This window comes from Hevea brasiliensis, chromosome 10, assembly GCF_030052815.1.
Source record: "Hevea brasiliensis isolate MT/VB/25A 57/8 chromosome 10, ASM3005281v1, whole genome shotgun sequence".
NCBI lineage: Eukaryota > Viridiplantae > Streptophyta > Magnoliopsida > Malpighiales > Euphorbiaceae > Hevea > Hevea brasiliensis.
This window is the reverse complement of record NC_079502.1, coordinates 72,812,306-72,831,847: the sequence shown is the minus strand read 5'-3', so window position 1 is coordinate 72,831,847 and position 19,542 is coordinate 72,812,306. Positions and strand designations below refer to the sequence as shown.

The window sequence follows — 19,542 nt, the reverse complement described above, 5'->3', positions numbered from 1 at the left end:
AAGTTCTATTATTACTACAATTTCATGCTAATGGTTATTTGAGAAGTTTAGAGCTACTTACCTGTTGGTAAATACAGTTGCCATTAGGGCAAGCTACCCTTTAAAAAGGGTCTTCTCTTCTAGTATGGCAATGATATCCTTGGCTTACTCCCGTTTAGCTCCATATAAGCTCCACGCAAATGCCCTCTTTGGTACTTACCTTAGGGCTACTTACAAATTTTGTTTGTAATAAAAAATAAAGAAACTAAAGAAAATAAAAGAAATAAAGAAAATATTAATAATAATTTACATTGGATTCTAACTCTAGTCTCCTAAAGGGTTAAGATTCCTAATTAGTTACAACTACCTAACAGTCTAAGTCTTCTAACATGATCCAAACACTTCATAACACTTCTTGAATTAAAAGAACACAGAAAAATAGATCAAATATCAATTAAAACCCAATAAATTACAAGAACATGCATAAATATACAATTTCTAATTCTGGCAGATTAACGGTAGCAAGAAATTTGATTTTTTAAAAATAGTTATACATGCCTAAAAATCATAAAAAAATTACAAAAGATAGCCTACATATCATAAAAGATCATAAAATTCATAATCAAACAAAACCCTAGCCGAATGGTCTACATAAATCATAACTTTTCTAAGTGACATAATCGTACTACTTTTTTTTTTAAATTCATAACTCATTAACCACAGTAGATATGAATGCAAAGCCAATTGGAAAGATTCATAAGATTCTGAAGTTAATTTTAGACACTATATTTGCACAAAAATATTAAGGAATAAGAGAGATATGGGCTCCACAAGTCGGATATCCTACAAATCAGATTTTACAGGAACCCTAACTTCAAACAGCCATAACTTGCAAAATATTAAAGCTTTCTTAGTGATTCTTGAGCCTAAAATTAATGGAATTTTGTGTAGAATATGAATATAATTTTTACAAATTTTTTACAGATTCAGAAAATAAAGAAAAATAATAAAAATAAGAGAGACAAAAACTAAACATGTGCAGAGTTGTGTATCCCCTCAAATTAAACATGATTACATGATCTATATGAACATATAAAATAAATTGAAGATAAGGAGCATAGAATTAAAATATTGTGTGGCATAGATCTTGAAAAGAAAACAATAAAAACTAACCTTCCAGAAATGTTATATGAAAATCTTCTTGTTGAAAAGAAAAAATAAGGAAGAACTCAAAGAGTCTTGAATATCTCCAAATTTCCTATAGCTCTGAATTTTCTCTTCCTCTCTTTTCCCATCCTGCTCTCTTCCTTTCTCTAGTAGGGTATTTATAGGGTTTTGGGAGAGAGGTGTGATAGGGTTTGGAGTCTTAGGGTGATAAAGTTTAGATGACTTAAACAACTACGATTGCAGAATTCAAATAAGACTGGGATATAGGTGAGGTGTTTCAACCAATAAGAAGACAGGAGAAAATGAAAGGCACTGATAGGGAGTGAGGAAGAGAGTGGGGCCAAGAAGGAGAGAGATATTTTGTTATTTTAATTTTTAGAAAATAATTAAATGGGTCCCATTTAAAATTCCTAACTAGGCTTTCTTAGGCCCATGGAGCCCGATTAAACTTAGTTAGATTCATTTAAGAACTACCCATATTAAATTTAAACAAATAAAATTTTATTTAAATTTAATTAAATTAATTTCCCCAAAACTTTATTATTATTTTTATTTTTTCAAGATCATGCCACGGAATTAATAATTCAGCTCCATGCCTCCAATTACATCTTACAGTCATATATTTTTTTATCATCGGGTTTCCCACGGCCTCAATGCACATACTCATCACAAATAAGGGTCTACAGGGCTGCCAATTTGGAGCTTTGTCCATATTCATCAAATCTTTAAATTTCTTTAACAAATCAACTCATCTCAACACCAAGACAAACATTAATGAAGAAATGAAAGAAAATTGGACATGTGCCTCAAGTAGACTTGTCAAACCTCTTCAAATCTCTCACTTTTTGCTCCTAAAATGCTGCCCAAGTTGTATAGACCAACTTTGATGAAGACTCTTTCAAGAAATTATTGCTTGATCATGGAAGCATGGAGCTTAAAAGTGGGACGGCAATGGTGGTTTTGGGAGAGAAATTGGGTTCGACAAAGAGAGGACTTGAGGAAGAAAATGGTGTTGCATAATGTTAGTGGAGAATTCTGGTTTTTAATGCTTTATATACTCCATAGTGGTCCACTAAGTCATTAAAAAATTAACTTAATGTTAAACTTTTTTTTATTTAACATTATACCCCATAATTTTCCATATATATACAACACATGAAATTTCATTTTTTATGGCATTTTCAAACTTTAATTTCATTTATTTTTCATGGAAATTTAGGTTAAAAGTCAACTCGAGATGTCAATTGACCGAAACACCCCTATTCGGTTTGTATTCCCGATTTTTCGATAACACCGATTTTTGTCGATTTCTCGATTTTTTGTTTTTCTTTGTACTAATTAATTAAATTTTCTTTGAAATTTTCTTAGTCAATTATACCTCAATAGATGTTTATTTAAGTCCCAAAAATATTTCTTAGGGTTCTCCACAGTCCAGGGCTAGTCAACGATCCTCGTCTCAACTTCCTGGTGCAATCACCCATCGCTACGATTTTTGGCTCGTTTAACTTAATCATATTTCATTACTCTTATTTTTCCTTTGTTTGTTTTGTATTTTCCTCTATTGTATTTCATCATTTTATGTCTCTTCACTAACATTTAAGTGTAGTTCTGGGCATTCTAACTGTCTAGACTGACATTGGTCACCGAAATAATAGAACGCACTACCGAATATAGGGGTGTTAAATTTCTCCCCCCCCCCCCCCCCCCCCCCCCCCCCCCCCTTAAAATAAATTTCATCTCGAAATTTTATCTGATTTTAGTCTTTGAACAAGAGTGGGTACTGCCTCCCCATATCCTCCTCTCGTCCCTAAGTAACTTCCTGGCTTGAATGATGGTCCATAACACCTTAACCAAATGTATACATTTATTTCTCAGCTGCTTCACCTCATGTACTAAGATCTTTATGAGTTTCTCCATCATAAATTGAATTTAAATTCATTTCACCTTTTTAGAGATAAGCAATTTTGTGTGCTAATGAATCCACTCTTTCTAGGACCCTGTGTGATCCTATGGAGTGAGAACTTAGTTTTCTCCTTTCTATAGAATCGTATAATCTTCTTTCCTTTAAGTTTGTGTAAGACTTTTAACAATCTAATATAACATTTAATTTGTTTATATAACACTAATCTTCTTTTTACTATCATTATGTCTAATATTTCGATTCATGTTTCCTTATTGAATGACTATTGAGGTTATGTTAGAATTATTTATCTAATCGTTGGTCCTCTGACCACTCTAGTCAACATTCTTACTCATATTCATGACATTTCTTTGTTACATCTGAACCAACTGTTCAAATTTTTACTTTCATAACTCTTTTATCTATCAATTTTCAATAATTTATCGTATTCTAGGAAATGTCTTTTGCTAGCAAACTCTTCCAAAACTAATTCCAAAAAGACTAGTTACTAACATATCAAAATTTATTTTTATACAAGGGACAGCAGGAAGGTAAATAATGCTGGCACTAACATAAAAGTATGCAGACCCTGGGCTAAACAATACATATACATATCTTAGTTAAAAATTGAGAAAGTACCAGCAACAATGTCAGAAGTCTCAACTTCTTCCCACTGTCGTATAGTGTATACTTTAGCTAAAGCATCACCTTGTTCTGGCTGATTCACAATACTCTGACTTCCAAGTGTACTACCCCTACCTCTACCTCTGCCTCTACTAACTGATGGTGAACTCTTTGGGGTAAAAACATGGGTTGATCCTTCTGGCGTAGTAAATGATCCAGAATGACGTGGATTTATTCAATCCTTAGCAAAATGACCAGTCTCTCCATAATTAAAACATGCTCCTATGGCTCTATAACATACCCCACTATGTGGTTTATCACAAGTTTCACAAAGTCAATCCGACAGCGCATTTCTGTGTCTTTGTTGAATTTGCTAATCGGATCGAGGTGGTTTCTGTCTAAAAGATCTATCTCTACCTAATTCGCGTGAGCTAGATCCTCTAAAGTGCTTTCTCTTTCCTGACCCACTATCAGGAACTTAATCAGTAATCTTTCTAATTTTCTCTTTTTCTTCTGTACCCTTTTTAACTGTTTCTTCATTCTCAATTCTTTCTAGTTCCAGGACTTGCGATATTTGCTCTGAGAAATTCTGGTGTCGGAACCCCACAACTTGCATTCTCAGACTAGGCCTTAACTCGGCCTTAAAACGTTTACATCTGCCTCTAGGAGTTGTAAGCAGACTTCCAGCATAATGACTCAATCAAGAGAAGTTTCTCTCATATTCTGCCACTGTTCTGTCCCCTTGCTTCAGGCTTAAGAACTCCTGTAGCTTCTGGTCCACATAGATATCTAGGACATATTTTTGTCTAAACTCTCTGAGAAAGTCGTCCCATGTCAACACTAGGGGTTCCACCAAACTATGGGAAATGGTTTTTCACCAGTCATATTATTACACTCATTTCATATAGGCATTTTAGAGTAGTTTTGCATCTATTTTGCCCTTATATTTTAGTATATTTTATGTTTTTAGCTTTATTTTAGCTTATTTGTTAACTTTAGATACTTTATATTTGATTTTTGTAATTTTGTTATTTTTTATAGGATTTGTGGAAAATCGAAGATTAATGAGTGCATTAGGAAGTGATTTGAAGAAATTTGGAATTCTTTAAGCATGGAGGAAAGTTGAAGAAATTAATCTTTGAAAGAGCAAGTTAGCCAAAATTTGCTTGAGACTTTGCTTATGATGTTGCTTAGGGTATGTCATATAAGCTTAACCTTAAGCCTGTTCAAGCTGAAAGTCAAGCACGGCTTAAATCCTACACATTCAAACTTTTACTCCACAACCTGCCGAGAATTGCTTAAGATCCTACTTAGGGTAAAGCGGCAGTGCTTAAGGTGCAGCGCAAGTCAAGCTGGAAGTCAAGCATGAGCAGAAAAGTCCATTTTACTCTAAGTCTGTTGAGATTTACTGAGGGTCTGCTTAACCTTAAGTAGACAGTGCAACCAGAGGCTGAAATTTGCTAAGAAGCTGCTTAGGGTTAAGCCGTACCCTAAGCAGACTACCAGATTGTGAATAATGCTGCTGACTAGTATAATTTTATACCTCATTTCCTATCCACTCCATGGCTCTTATTTACTTTTAGGGCAACTTTTTGGGACCATATAAATTCATCATTTCTTAGTTTTTGCCGTAAGAGGAAACAGGGAGAAAACAAAAAGGAAAGAAATAAAAATAGAGAGAGGAAGAGAACGCCATTTTTCTGGAGAGGAGCTGCTGCAACCATCTTTTAGAGCCCCAGAAACTAGAGTTTTGGGTTCTTCTTCCTGGGTTTTTCTATTTTAGTCCTCTTATCATGTTTTTCTTTACTTTTCCATTAATCTTTCTTGTAAATACTATTATAAGTGCAAACTCTTTAGATTTAAGAGTTGGGAAATTTGTTTTAGATTAATTTCTGGATTTGGACTGGGTATTTCCTTATTTTACATAAATACGAGTTTTGATTCCTTCCTTGCGTGCTTGATTTACTTACCTAATGTTCATAACCATTGGGTATTGTGTTAATCTTTGATTGAAGGACCGAAAGGTGAAAGTCATTGATAGATAATCAAGGATTAGAACTTAAAATCACCTAGATTAGAAATAAACTAGGATTTTAAGAGGAATTAATGATTGGTTACAAAACTTAATGGGTTTTAAAGTAATCAAATAACATACAAAAGTAGGTTTGGTTATTTTAGAACACACTTTGGTTTGCTTGAAAAAGATATCAAAGGAATTTAGAATCAATTTCCTTCAAACTCTATTTTTCCCTTAAAATTGGAATACCCAAGACAAATCCCAATTAATTCATGCATAAACCCCCAACTCTGGAATCACTTTTAACATAATTAGACTTTGATTTAAATTACCTGTTATTAATTTAGTTTAATTGCAAACTAGATTTAGAATTTATTTATTTGCTCTTTACCCATTCTAATTAGATTAATCAATTTACTTTGCTCATTTACATTTACCATTTATTCATCAATCATTAGCCCAAATAATTGCTTCACTCATAGTTTGGTACTCAAATGACAAATCCTCGTGGGAACGATACTTGACTCATCACTCTATTACTTGAGATGACTCGTATACTTACGGATTCGCCCATCAAGTTTTTGGCTTCGTTACAGGGGATTTGATTTTTGTTTTATATTGAAAGATTGTTTGTTTGGTTAATTTGGGCATTTTATTTTATTTTCTTTTTACCATTTTACTTTGAGAATTTGTTTATTTTGTTTTTCAGGTGCTTTATTTTATGAGAATGACAAAAAGTGAAGAAATCAATTTATTCTTTGATCCATAAATAGAAAAGACAGCAAGAGCTTTAAGAGAAGAATCTAAGAGGAGAAAAGCTAAATTTAAAGCTCAATAACAACAAGAAAGAGCACAAGAGCAAGAGCAATTATAAGAAGAAATGGCCAACAACAATAACAACTGCTCTGTGAAGGATCACGCTTATCCTAACATTAGGGATTTCATGCCAAGTATCACAAGACCAAGAGTATAAGCTAATAATTTTGAACTAAAGCCTGCACTCTGTCAGATGGTACAATAATCACAATTTGGAACATGTGCATCTAGCACATTTTCTTGAGATCAGTGATATGTTGAAGACAAATGGAGTTTCTGATGATGCAATTCGGCTTAGATTATTTCCTTTTTCTTTGAAGGACCGAGCTAGTGAGTGGTTACATTCTTTGCCAACGGGTTCTATCACGACATGGGATGAACTTTCTCAAGCATTTTTAGCTCAAATATTTTCCACCAAGCAAGACAGCTAAGCTAAGAAATGGGCTAACTTCTTTTAAACCTAGAGATGATGAGAGCTTGTATGAAGCATGGGAGAGGTACAAGAATTTACAAAGGAGATGTCCACATCATGGGATTCCTAAGTGGATACTTGTTCAACACTTTTACAATGGAGTTTCACTAGCTATTAGAAGTATAATTGATGCATCTTCTGGAGGTGATCTTATGGAAAAATCTGACGATAAAGCTTTTTCTGCTCTTGATAAAATTGCTTATAACAACTACCAATGGAGTTGTGAGAGGAATGAGATCAAGAAACCAACTGGTATGTTTGAGCTTGATGCCATGAATATGATTAATGCTAAGTTTGATGCTTTGACAAGGAAAATGGATAAGCAAAGCATGAAAGTAGATTCTTCAGCTGGAGGTTCTAATAATTCAGTAGAAGTTGGAGCTGCAAATGTCAATTGTGCAGCAGATTTTTCTGCACTTAGTCAAGATTTTTCAAGTGAGCAAGTGGATTATGTGGGAACTACAATCAAAGACCAGGTGATAACCCATTTTCTGTAACTTATGATCCAGCATGGAGAAACCACCCAAATTTTTCTTGGGGAGGTAGACAAGGACAACACCAGAATTTTTAGCAACCTTCTGGGTATCAACAACATCAGAATTTTTCAGCAGAATAGAGGTTCTCCTCATGGAATTCCTAAACCTCAAAATGCACCTGCTCCACCTCTACCACAAAAAGCACAACCAGACAAGACAGCTAGATTAGAAGCTATGATTGAGAGTCTACTTGTGAGCCATTAAAGTCAACAAGATATGATTTCTCAATTAGCATCTAAAGTAGATAAAATGGCAGGACACAACAAGATGTTAGAAAATCAAATAGCTCAACAAGCTAGCTCTTCAAATAACAAAGCATTTGGGAAGCTCCCTAGCCAACCAGAAAATTCAAGGGAGCATTGCAAGGGTATTAAATTGAGAAGTGGAAAAATATTGGAGAGTAGAGATAAAAAGTTTGAAGAGAAAATTGAAGAAGAGAAAAACAGAGAAGGAGATGAACAAACTGAAGTTGAAGTTAGAATCGAAACTGAGAAAGAGAGTTCAGTGCAAGGAAAAGGAAGTAAAGAGAGAGAGAGCAAAGAGGAAGAACCTAAATATGTAGCACCTAAAGCCTACATGCCACCTTTACCATTCCCATAAAGGTTCCAGAAAGTGAAGTTAGATAAATAATTTGGGAAGTTTTTGAAGATATTGAAGTCTTTGCATGTGACTATTCCTTTCATTGATGCCTTAGCACAAATGCCTTCATATGCTAAATTTTTGAAGGAGATTTTGTTTAACAAGAAGAAATTGAAGGAATTTGAGACCGTAGCTTTCACAGAAGAATGCAGTGCTATTTTGCAAAATAAGCTTCCACCCATACTGAAAGATCCTGGTAGTTTTTCCATACCATGTCACATTGGGGATATCAATATAGAAAAGGCTTTAAGTGATCTTGGAGCCAGTGTTAGTCTAATGCCATTGTCTATCTATGAGAAAATGAAGATTGGAGAAATGAAGCCTACTACCATTTCACTACAGTTAGCAGATAGGTCTATTAAATTTCTAATTGGGGTGATTGAGAATGTTGCTCTGAAAGTTGGAAAATTTTTCATACTAGTAGATTTTGTAGTATTAGAGATGGAGGAGGATGTACACATTCCTATTATTCTTGGTAGACCCTTCCTTGCTACTGCTGGAGCTGTGATTGATGTAAAAAATGGAAGGCTTACATTAAAAGTTGGGGAAGAAAAAGTTGAATTTAATTTGTTTCAAGCAATGAAAAAGAAAGATGATTCAAATTCATGCTTGAGAATTGATGTGATAGATGAAGTGGTCAGAGAAGTGCTCAAAAATCAACATCCTGAAGATCCCTTAGAAGCTTGTTTGGTTTATAACATCAAAAAGGGGGATGAGATTGAAGAAGCTGCAAAATATGCTACAATCTTGGAAGGAAATCCACATTTGCCTATGGCTACTATTGAGAAGATTGGAGATTTGAAGCAAGATACAACTTCATTATCAAAGCTTGAAAAAAAGTGAAGCACCGAAGGTAGAGTTGAAACCTCTTCCAACAAATCTCAGGTATGCTTTTCTTGGTCAAAATTCTACATATCCTATGATTGTTAGTGCTAAACTGAATGATTGTGAAATGATTTTGAAGTTGAAAAATTATTATTATTTTGCATAGAAGGATAATTGGTTATACCATTAATGATATTAAAGGAATACATCCATCTGTGTGCATGCATAGAATTTTGTTGGAAAATAATCATAAAGCCTCCAGAGAGTCATAGAGGAGATTGAATCCAAATATGAAAGAGGTTGTGAAAAAGAAAATCTTGAAATTGCTTGATGCAGGTATCATTTACCCTGTTTCTGATAGCAATTGGGTAAGTCCAGTTCATGTTGTACCCAAAAAGGGGGGCATCACAGTAGTGAAAAATGAAAATATTGAAATAATACCTATGAGGACTATAACTGGATGGAGAATGTGTATAGACTATAGGAAGCTGAATAATGCAACTAGAAAGGACCATTTTCCATTACCATTTATAGATCAGATGCTTGAGAGATTAGCTTATCATTCTTATTTCTGCTATTTGGATGGCTATTCAGGGTTCTTTCAGATCCCTATTCACCCAGATGATCAAGACAAAACCACCTTCACATGTCCCTATGGTACCTTTGCATATCGGAGGATGCCATTTGGACTATGTAATGCCCCAGCTACATTTCAAAGATGTATGATGTCCATATTTTTTGACATGATTGAGGATATTATGGAAGTATTCATGGATGGTTTTTCTATGTATGGTAAATCTTTCGATGAATGCTTATCTAACTTGTTTAAAGTTTTGCAGAGATGTGAAGAGTTTAATTTAGTTTTTAATTGGGAAAAGTGCCATTTTATGGTACAAGAAGGAATTGTTTTGGGACATCTTGTGTTAAACAGGGGTATTGAGGTGGATAAGGCAAAGGTAAAAATTATTGAGAAAATGCCACCCTCGACATCTGTGAAAGGAGTTAGAAGTTTCCTGGGGCATGCTGGATTTTACAGGAGATTCATCAAGGATTTTTCTAAGATTTCTAAACCTCTTACCAATTTATTGAGTAAAGATGTGGAATTTCATTTTGAACTAATAGAAAAAAAAATAAAAAAGAAAAAAGAAGGAAAATGAAAAAGGTGTAGGGAAATGACATCATGCATGACATCATGCATGATGCCATAAATCCCATAATTAACAATTTGATTAAATGGATTTTTGGGTCTTCCATAAGACAAAAGACATAAAGAAAGAAAAGAAAAGAAAAAAATAAAACACAAAGTCTTCTTCTTCAAAACGTCACTTTCCCTCTCCCTCATATCTCCATAGTTAAACCTCCATTAAAGCTTGTCTTCAAGCTTTGAAACCCTTTCCAAATCCCAACTTCTTCTATAATCACTCCATAAAACCTTATTCTCTTCCCTTGAAAAAGAAATTTAACAAGAAAGAAAGAAGAAAAGAGGAGAAAAATTGAAGATTGGATATCAAAGTTGAGGTAAGCACATCAAATTGAAAGTTTGAGATTAATTGTTGTGCTTTTAGCTTGAATAACTTAGAAAAATGCTTAAAATGAAATAAAAATTTGTTGAGGGACCATGAATGATTTTCAGCCAGCATGTATATGGGAGTATATTTGCATGGTTTGATAGATTTAATTGGGTATATAAACCTTAGTTAGTTGAATGACTATGGTTAGAGGCATGGAATCAAGTAAATGCATGAGGTTAGTGAATTAGGGTTTGGACATTAGGGTTTAGAGACTAAAAATGTGAAAAACTTGTAAATGGTGTCTTTGACCTAATGTGAAGTGAAAAATGGTCATTTGTGACCAAGTGAGGTGTGTTAGAAGTGTTGAAATTAAAAGACAATTCGGATTGTATAAGGTCATGTGCTGGCAGCATGACCAAAATTTCCTTTGAGGGACCAAAAATGAAATTTTACAAGTCCAATGGATATGGGACCAATTGGGGATGAAAATAGACATTAAATGACACAATTTTCATTAAGGAACCATGCCCAAAACCTGACCAAAACCTAGTGAACCAATTGACCAAAGTTGGTTAAGTGCAGGCTGTCACTACACAAACTGACCAAATGAACAGTATTTAATTATTTGGTCATAACTCGAGCTAGGAAGGTCAAAATAACCTGAAATTTTACCAGTAATTAGATAAGATATAGATCTAAAACTTTCATGAAGAACACCAACCCAAATTATGCCATTAACCTAATCAAATTATTGAGCAAAGTTGAGTTACTGAACCTCCAAAACTGCAGAATTGCCATTTGAACAGTAAAGTTTCAATGGCTATAACTCTCTCTAGAAAACTCCGATTTAGGTGATTCTTAAACCGATGGAAATCTAAGGTATAGTATAACATTTCATATGAAGAAAGTTAGACCAAATTATGGACTTAACTTGATCAAATTGCTGAACGAAGTTGGATCAACAAATCTGCAGAACCAAATTCTGCAGCATGAACAGTAAACGTAATTTGCTTATAACTTGAGCTACAAAACTCCAATTGGAGTGATTCAAAAAGGAGAATAAACTTTAGACAATAAGGAACATTTTCTATGAAGAAAGTTTTGCCAAATTCCAACAGTAAACTGACCAATGAAACAGTACAATTAGGGACACCAAAACTGAAAATTTGGCAATTTTGCCTAAAAGACCTAAGTTTTGAGAAAATGACAAAAACCAACAAGTTTGGTGACCAAACTGTGGTATGTGAGTGAAGTTGGAGTTCCCATACCTATTAAGCCTTAGAAAGTCAACAATTTGACTTGAATAGTGCAGTGAATAGTAACCCAAAATACAAAATTTCAAGAATGTTGAATTTAGCATGTTAGAGCTAAGTAAAAGTGAAGTTAAATTTATTTTTGGATTTATGTTAAGTTATGGTACTGAAACACTGTAAAAATTGTGTGTTTCAGTTGAAAAGAATACTGGGAAAGAATCCGAGGAACCGAGTCAAGGCCAAGAGGCGACTCGCTTGAGGTTTGTGCACAACATTACTATGCTTTAAAATTCATTGATAAAGTGAATGAAATATGTATTTTACATTTGCTTTGAATTGTTGAAAATTTATTTGTGACATTAGTTATGATGTTTTGACTTAAATTGTTGAAAGTTATTGTGTATATTTGAAATGACAATGTTTAGCAAATTGTTAAGATAAGTTTTGAAACCACAGTGTCATGACCATATATTTGAACACCTCACTAGCACGACTAGTGGGGGTAATTAGTTTCGAATTTTGATTCCTTCTCTGGAGAAGTGTTGAGGTGTGCCAGTAGAAGAGGATGTGAATGGATATCCATATATTTGAGCTAGCTAGCCTTATGTTGTGATTTCTCTTTAGACTCTGGCTATTGAGATTCTATTTGTTTCGAATGGCATGATCTAACTGTGGGTTTTATGAAATGTGTTTTAATACTTTGAAATAAACTTGGTTTGCATTAAAATCTCATAATTCATGTTTTGTGTTTGATGCTCATGTTTAGTCAAATTTTTGAATAAATGTGATTTATATTTTGCATAAAAATTATTTTAGTATGTTGTGCACCACTGAGTCCTAGTACTCAGCGATGGCTTCTATTGCTGTCACAGATACAGAGACTAGAGGAGCAGCAGACTGAGATGCTGAGGTGTGAAGAGCTATCAGCCTAAAGTCATCGGGTATAATTTATACCCTAATTGTAAATATTTCTTTTCATGTATGTATTGCATATAAATGTATGGACGTGCAAATGGGTCTTGAGCAGCTTGTACAAAAATTTGTATGAAGTTTGTAATAAAGTTTAGTTTGTGTTTCTTTTGATATAATTTTGTAAGAATGTACATAAATTGTGTTGTCTCTAATGAAATATGAGTACAACTATTTTATTTAATTTAAATGAAATGTATTGCTAGTATGCTGACGATTATTGAATTTTGAACTTGAGAAATTTATTGAAATGATTGTGAAATTGATTGAGTTTGGTTGTGAAATCGAAGTAGTGGTTGAGAAAAACTTTTGGAAGTGCTTTTTACAGGTATTTGAAGAACTAATTTCTCAAAATACAGACAGAACTCTGTCAAAATTTTTATAGAATTTGCGGAAAAATAAAATGGGCTAAAATTTTCAGCTAGCTTTCCACTTAATTACATGTTTTAAATACTTATTAGAAATGCTCACCACTTGTCAAAAATAAGAAAATTGTTTTAAAATCCCTTGTAGGGTACTTAATGAGTTATCGGTAGGTGAAGTTCGGTAGTTCATTAGGTATTCTACGAGATCATGTTATGCCTTACAGAGGGGTAAGGTGTGACACATTACCTTTTGAGTTAATGTGCGATGCTAGCGATTATGCCATTGGGGCTGTTTTGTGACAAAGGAGAGATAAGAAGGTGTATGCAATATACTATGCAAATAGAACCTTAGATGATGCTCAAATAAATTACTCTACTATAGAGAAAGAGTTTTTGGCAGTGGTATTCGCAGTAGATAAATTCAGGTCCTATCTTGTGGGGTTTAAGGTAATAGTGTACACAGATCATGCAGCTATCAAGTATTTCCTTTAGAAAAAAGAGGCCAAACCTAGGTTGATAAGGTGGGTGCTACTCCTTCAAGAGTTTGACTTGGAAATTAAAGACAAGAAAGGAGTAAAAAATGTAGTAGCAGATCATCTGTCTAGATTAAGGCAAGAACAAGGAGATAATTTGTGGAAGGAGCTTCTGATAGATGATTATTTTCCTGATGAGCAGCTGTTGGTAGTCATGAGTGCAAAAATCCCTTGGTATGCAGATTTTGTGAACTATTTGGTGTGTGGAATCCTTCCACCTGATCTAACATGGCAGCAAAAGAAGAAATTTCTTTTTGATGTGAAGGATTACGATTGGGAAGAGCCATTTTTGTTTAAGAGATGTAAAGATGGGTTGATTAGAAGATGTTTAGCTGATGAGGAGATAGGGAATGTTATTAAAGATTGCCATTCTTCACTTTATGGGGCCCTTTTGGGCGTGACAAAGACTGCAGAAAAAGTTCTTCAAGCAGGGTTCTTTTGGCCACATATGTTTAGAGATGTGAGAAAGTTTGTAAATGCATGTGATAGGTGTCAAAGGATGGGTAATATCTCAAAAAGAGATGAAATACCCCTCCAAAACATATTGGAAGTGGAACTATTTGATGTGTGGGGCATTGATTTCATGAGACCCTTTCCATAATCCTTTGGACACAAGTACATTTTAGTTGGGGCAGATTATGTAAGCAAATGGGTTGAAGCTATACCATCTCCAACTAATGATGTTAGAGTTGTGATTAAATTCCTTAAGAAGTTCATTTTTATAAGATTTGGAATTCCACGTGCCATTATAAGTGATGGAGGTTCTCATTTTTGCAACCATCAATTTGAGAGATTATTACAAAAATATGGAGTAAAGCACAAGGTTGCAACACCCTACCATCCACAAATTAGTGGTCAAGTGGAGATCTCAAATAGAGAGTTGAAAAGAATTCTTAAGAATATAGTGAATAGTTCAAGGAAAGATTGGTCATTAAAGTTAGATGATGCTCTTTAGGCCTATAGAATAGCTTTTAAAGCTTCTATTAGCACCACCCCATTTAGATTGGTTTATGGGAAAGCTTGTCATTTACCTGTGGAGTTGGAGCATAGAGCATATTGGGCCATAAGGACACTAAATTTTGACTTAAAAACTGCAAGAGAAAAAAGAATGCTGCAACTAAATGAACTTGAGGAACTTAGATTGGATGCTTATGAAAATGCTAAGCTTTATAAGGAAAGAACTAAGAGATGGCATGATAACATATTAGGAGGAAAGAATTTCAGGAAGGGCATGTTGTTCTCTTATATAATTCTAGGTTAAGGTTATTTCCCAGAAAATTAAGTTCAAGATGGTCAGGGCCTTACACTGTTATAATCCCTATGGAGCTATTGAGATAAGGAATGAAACCTCAGATACTTTCAAAGTTAATGGGTAGAGATTAAAGCATTATATTGTTGGAGAACCCACACAAAAGGTTGTAGAGGTTTCATGGCTTAGTTCCCCAACTGGGGATATTTAGGTGATTTGGAGTGGAAGGTCAAGCTTATGATCTTAAACAAGAGCTTCTTGGGAGGCAACCCAAGCGTATCCTTTTATAGTTTATTAATTTTCCATTTCATTTCATTTTCAGTTTTTACCCTCATTAAACTCAAAAGTGACATTTGTTTATCTTTTATAGGTCATTCATGAAGATTGGGTAAATTGACACTTGTAGCAAAAAAAGAAAGAATTAAAAGGGAGCAAGTATAAAGCAAATTTCTGCACTTTATATAGTCCCTGTGAATAGTAACACTTTTAAACTCGTGCTAAATTACTGATATTGAAATCTACTTGATAGCACATGTTTGATTTTGTGTCTTGTGTAAATTTTGTGAAATGTAACTTGAATGAGGATCAATTTTGATATTCAGGACTGATGTGAGCTTTATGAAAGTGCAAAAATAGTGTTTGTTAAGTTTTACCTTTTAGTGTATATATAGTTTTTGTAGTCTGTTAGAATTTGTATGTTTTTTATTGAGTTACTGCTAGTTTTGTAGTCTATTAGTTTTTGTTACTGTTCACGCTACTGTTCATGCTGCTTAAGAAGTCAATTTCTATGTCTTTTCTGCAATTTTTGAATGCTTGGAACTTGTTTCAAATGCTACTGAAAATGTGCTTTGGGTATAAGCTTAGGATGTAAGACCATTTCGTTGGGTTTGCATAAAGGTAATCGCAATCCATGCCTAATTTGAGCTATTTGCCTTTCAATTCCTTCATGGTTGTATTATGTTTGCTAAGTTTATGAGAGATTATGAGCCTAAATTCTTTAATTTTGTGGTGTTAATGTGTATTTGGTAATTGCTGAAGGTCATGATAGTATTCCATAGCATTTGGACTATTTTTGGTAAGTTAAATCACAATTTTTTCCAAAACCTACCGAAACTTGTTGATGATGTTGCTTACCCTAAGCTGAACCCTATGCAAATTCTGCTTAACCCTAAGCAAATTTTTACTTAACCCCAAGCATAACCCCCAGTTACCAAGTGTCTGCCCTACATTTTAAAAAGTCCCAAATTTCTGCCATTTTTATGAAACCCTCACTCCCGATAAACCAAAGCACTGTTCCACTCCCTTCACCATTTTTTCCGGCCATTCTTAGGAAGTTAAAGAGATTATTTCTCTTTATTAAATGGTGAGAACCAAGATGTGGTCCACCCATAAACCTAGAAAAATCCAAACGCTCTGTTAAATCCAAAATGGCTACCACTACCTCAATCTCCTCCACCGTCTACACTACCACTACCCCAAAACCAAACACTGACCCTCATCCCGCCAACCCCCTCGCACCACAAAATGAAGCCCAAAATGAAACACCATTTTCAAAACCCAGATTCAAGAATCGATGTCTGAACCCACGCCAACTCAAACCAAATCTAAAGCTAAAACCAAAATGGCTGCGAGTAGACCTAAGAAAGCCATTGCAGGAAAAAGAAAAGGAAACCCCTCTATTTCTTTGGACTTTAACTCTTCACCTCAGGTTTCCTCTGAACCAGTCAGTAAAAGAACTAGGTCCTCATCATCAATTTCATCACTAGTGGCTCTAATCCCTGTATCTCAGTCACCCTTAGCCTCTCTCCAGCCTGCCAATGCTCCAGCAGCACCTGCGACATCTGCCGATGATATAGAGGAGGTACTTTCTCCATTACCTTGGGATTTTAAAGAAATGGATATGAAAAATGCTTATGAGAGTTTGGCTTCTAAGCCTATTTTGGCAAACAAATATATGGATGAGCATATTTTAAAAGAGTTAGGAATTTATGACTATGTATTTGCTTATTTATGCTATCAACTGGACTAAGTTTGCTAGGATTAGTTAACCAGTGTACAAAGATTTGACCTTGGAGTTTTTGAGTTCCTTAGGGTTGAATTTCAAACCAACTATTCCTGAGCATAAGGATGTGATCTGTTTTCAATGTGCTGGCATTGATAGGGAGTTAGACATGGGTTTTATGACTAAAATTTTTGGTTTTCAGGGTTCGGGCTATAAGAGCATTGAGTGGCAACAAACCATTTATGATCCTGTTAAGTCCTGGAAAGAAATTGCACCTTATGGGGGTTATTACAAGCAGAGGACTACAAAGGCCTCCAGGATTGTAGATCCTGTGTTAAAATACCTCCATAGATTTATCTCTTACACTGTTTTAGGAAGGGGACACAGTAACAGCATTGTGGGTGCTGGAGATTTATTTTTCTTATGGTGTATCAAGGAGAGAAAACCAGTTAGCTGCCCATTTCCTAGCTACTCATTGGCACCAAACTGTCACAAGGCATACCACAGGTAGTATAGTTTTTAGAGGCTATATAACTACTATAGCCAATTCATTTGGCTTTGATGCTAGTTTACATAAGCTGTTACTAGTGTCTGGTGAGTCCTTTATAAACAGCACTATGTTGCTACACATGGATCTCTGTGATAAAGTAGGACATACATATGTCTTGTTACAGCAGCATGCTGATGCTAGTGGGTTTGCAAAACCAAGTGCCTTTGCACCAACAAAACCTCAAGCAGCCACTGCCTAGCAGTTTTCAGCAGATATTTTGTCCCTCCTAAGATCCTTGGAATCTAAAGTAGCCAGCTTCACTACCCAACCATCTGCTCCCTCACCTGACACCATAGATATCCTTGCAACCTTGAAGGGCTTAGAAGTTAAAATTGATACCATGGGTCAGCAGCAGGTCAACCAAAAGAAGAAGCTAGAAAATAAACTTAAAAAGAGATTTTCATCTCTTAAAAAGAAGCAGCAGTAGCAGCAATTTCAAATGTTGGAGCTCTACAACAAATTGACCCAATCTTATAACAATTTATATCATTGGGGCTAAGACATGCTCCAGCAAATGAAAGAACTCACAGAAAACTTGGAGACTGCTTCTGAAACTTCAGATCACAATGAAACTACTACAGAACACGGAGGCGGACCACGATGCGACTACAAAGCCTTGACAATGATAGCGATGTGATAGTTTATTTAGTTTAACAAGTTTCTATTTCTGCATTTGTTCCTGTGTTTGTTCCAGTCTTTGATTTCATTTTATCTTTTGTTTGTTAAACTTCAAACTTTGGTAACAGATGTGATTTATCTTATTTTATGGTTGTGCTCACACTTACATATTTTCTTTAGCTTATTCTCTCATGTTTTATTATCCTATATGATTTTACAGCAGTGAATCTAGTTCTTTTCTGAATACTCCTATTTTCCATCTTAGTAAACATTATCTTTGCATTTTCTCCTTTATTCAGTTCTAATTTTGTGGATATTAATGAGTGGCATAGTTTACCTTCAACCAAATCTGTTTCATTTCATCATGAGGTACTGAATCACTTGCAGTTCTTTCTATATTTTTTAGCATGTTCCCAGAGCTTAAGATCTCGCCTAACCTTATGCACATCTCGCTTAACCTTAAGCTTAATCTTAAGCAATTTCTTAAGCAGTGTAAATTCATACATTTGGGATACTTTTTCACATTTTTCTCTCTAAGGCTTCATTGTTAATATCATTTTGAGCTAATTTTGGAATTCTTGAGCTTATATTGATTTAATCCCCAATTGTATATATTTCATTAATCAATTAGTTCACACAATTTTGCCCATCTTTGCATTCATTTCCGACATTGAGGACAATATTTCATTCGAGTTTGGGGGTGAGGGCAAAATTTTTGCAAAAATTTTAAAATTTTCTTTAAAATTTTCATTCATTCATTTATTGCATTTCATTCATCCATATATAGATAATCCATACACTTATAAATATACCACACACATGACTATACTCATACACATATATTTACATATAGTTTTTATATAGATTACACTTAGTTTTAATTTGATTTATGCATTCATTTTAGGATCATGCATATCATAAAAATAATTTTTTACCTTATCCTTAGAGGATTGAGAGTTACTTTGAAGAGCAATTAAGCTTACTTTTAGAAGGGTTTGATGGATTGAAAGTTCTAGATAGTTGCAAAGTTAGTAGATTCTTGCTTTAGTTTATATCTTCTTAGCCAAGGGTCACCCAATCAATTGCATTGAGTTTGAGTGCTTAGAGAAAACTCTAGGGTGAGAAATAGCTAATTGATGTCTCACCAATCCTAGAACAATCTTTCTAAACCTTTCAAGGCGAAATCATAGCATGATCTAGGCATTCTTTGAATTTTAAACCCATATTTTAGCCTTAGCCAACCTCACTTTAAAATTTCCCTTTGGAACCAATTTGAGCCTACATTTGTCCCTCTTATTCCTTTGGAACCCACATTAATGCCTAGCCACAAACCCAAACACCTACCTACCCTCTATGAGAATAATTCTTTGAGTGATAGATACACTTAAAAAAAAAGGGAAGAAAAAAAAAAGAAAAAAAAATAATAGTAATAATAATTAGTTCGGAGAAGTGACTAAAATAAAAAGGCTAGCAAATTCAATTATGGTATGTAAAATAATTCACCACCCAAATACACA

General features: G+C 34.4%; 1 non-coding gene across 1 annotated transcript; it reads right to left on the bottom strand.

The window, feature by feature from the left end:
• Positions 1–6,932: 6,932 nt before the first annotated feature.
• LOC131170183 (small nucleolar RNA R71) lies at positions 6,933–7,039 on the bottom strand. The gene has a single exon (XR_009141119.1). It is a non-coding gene; the product is annotated as a small nucleolar RNA R71 (small nucleolar RNA).
• Positions 7,040–19,542: the final 12,503 nt, after the last annotated feature.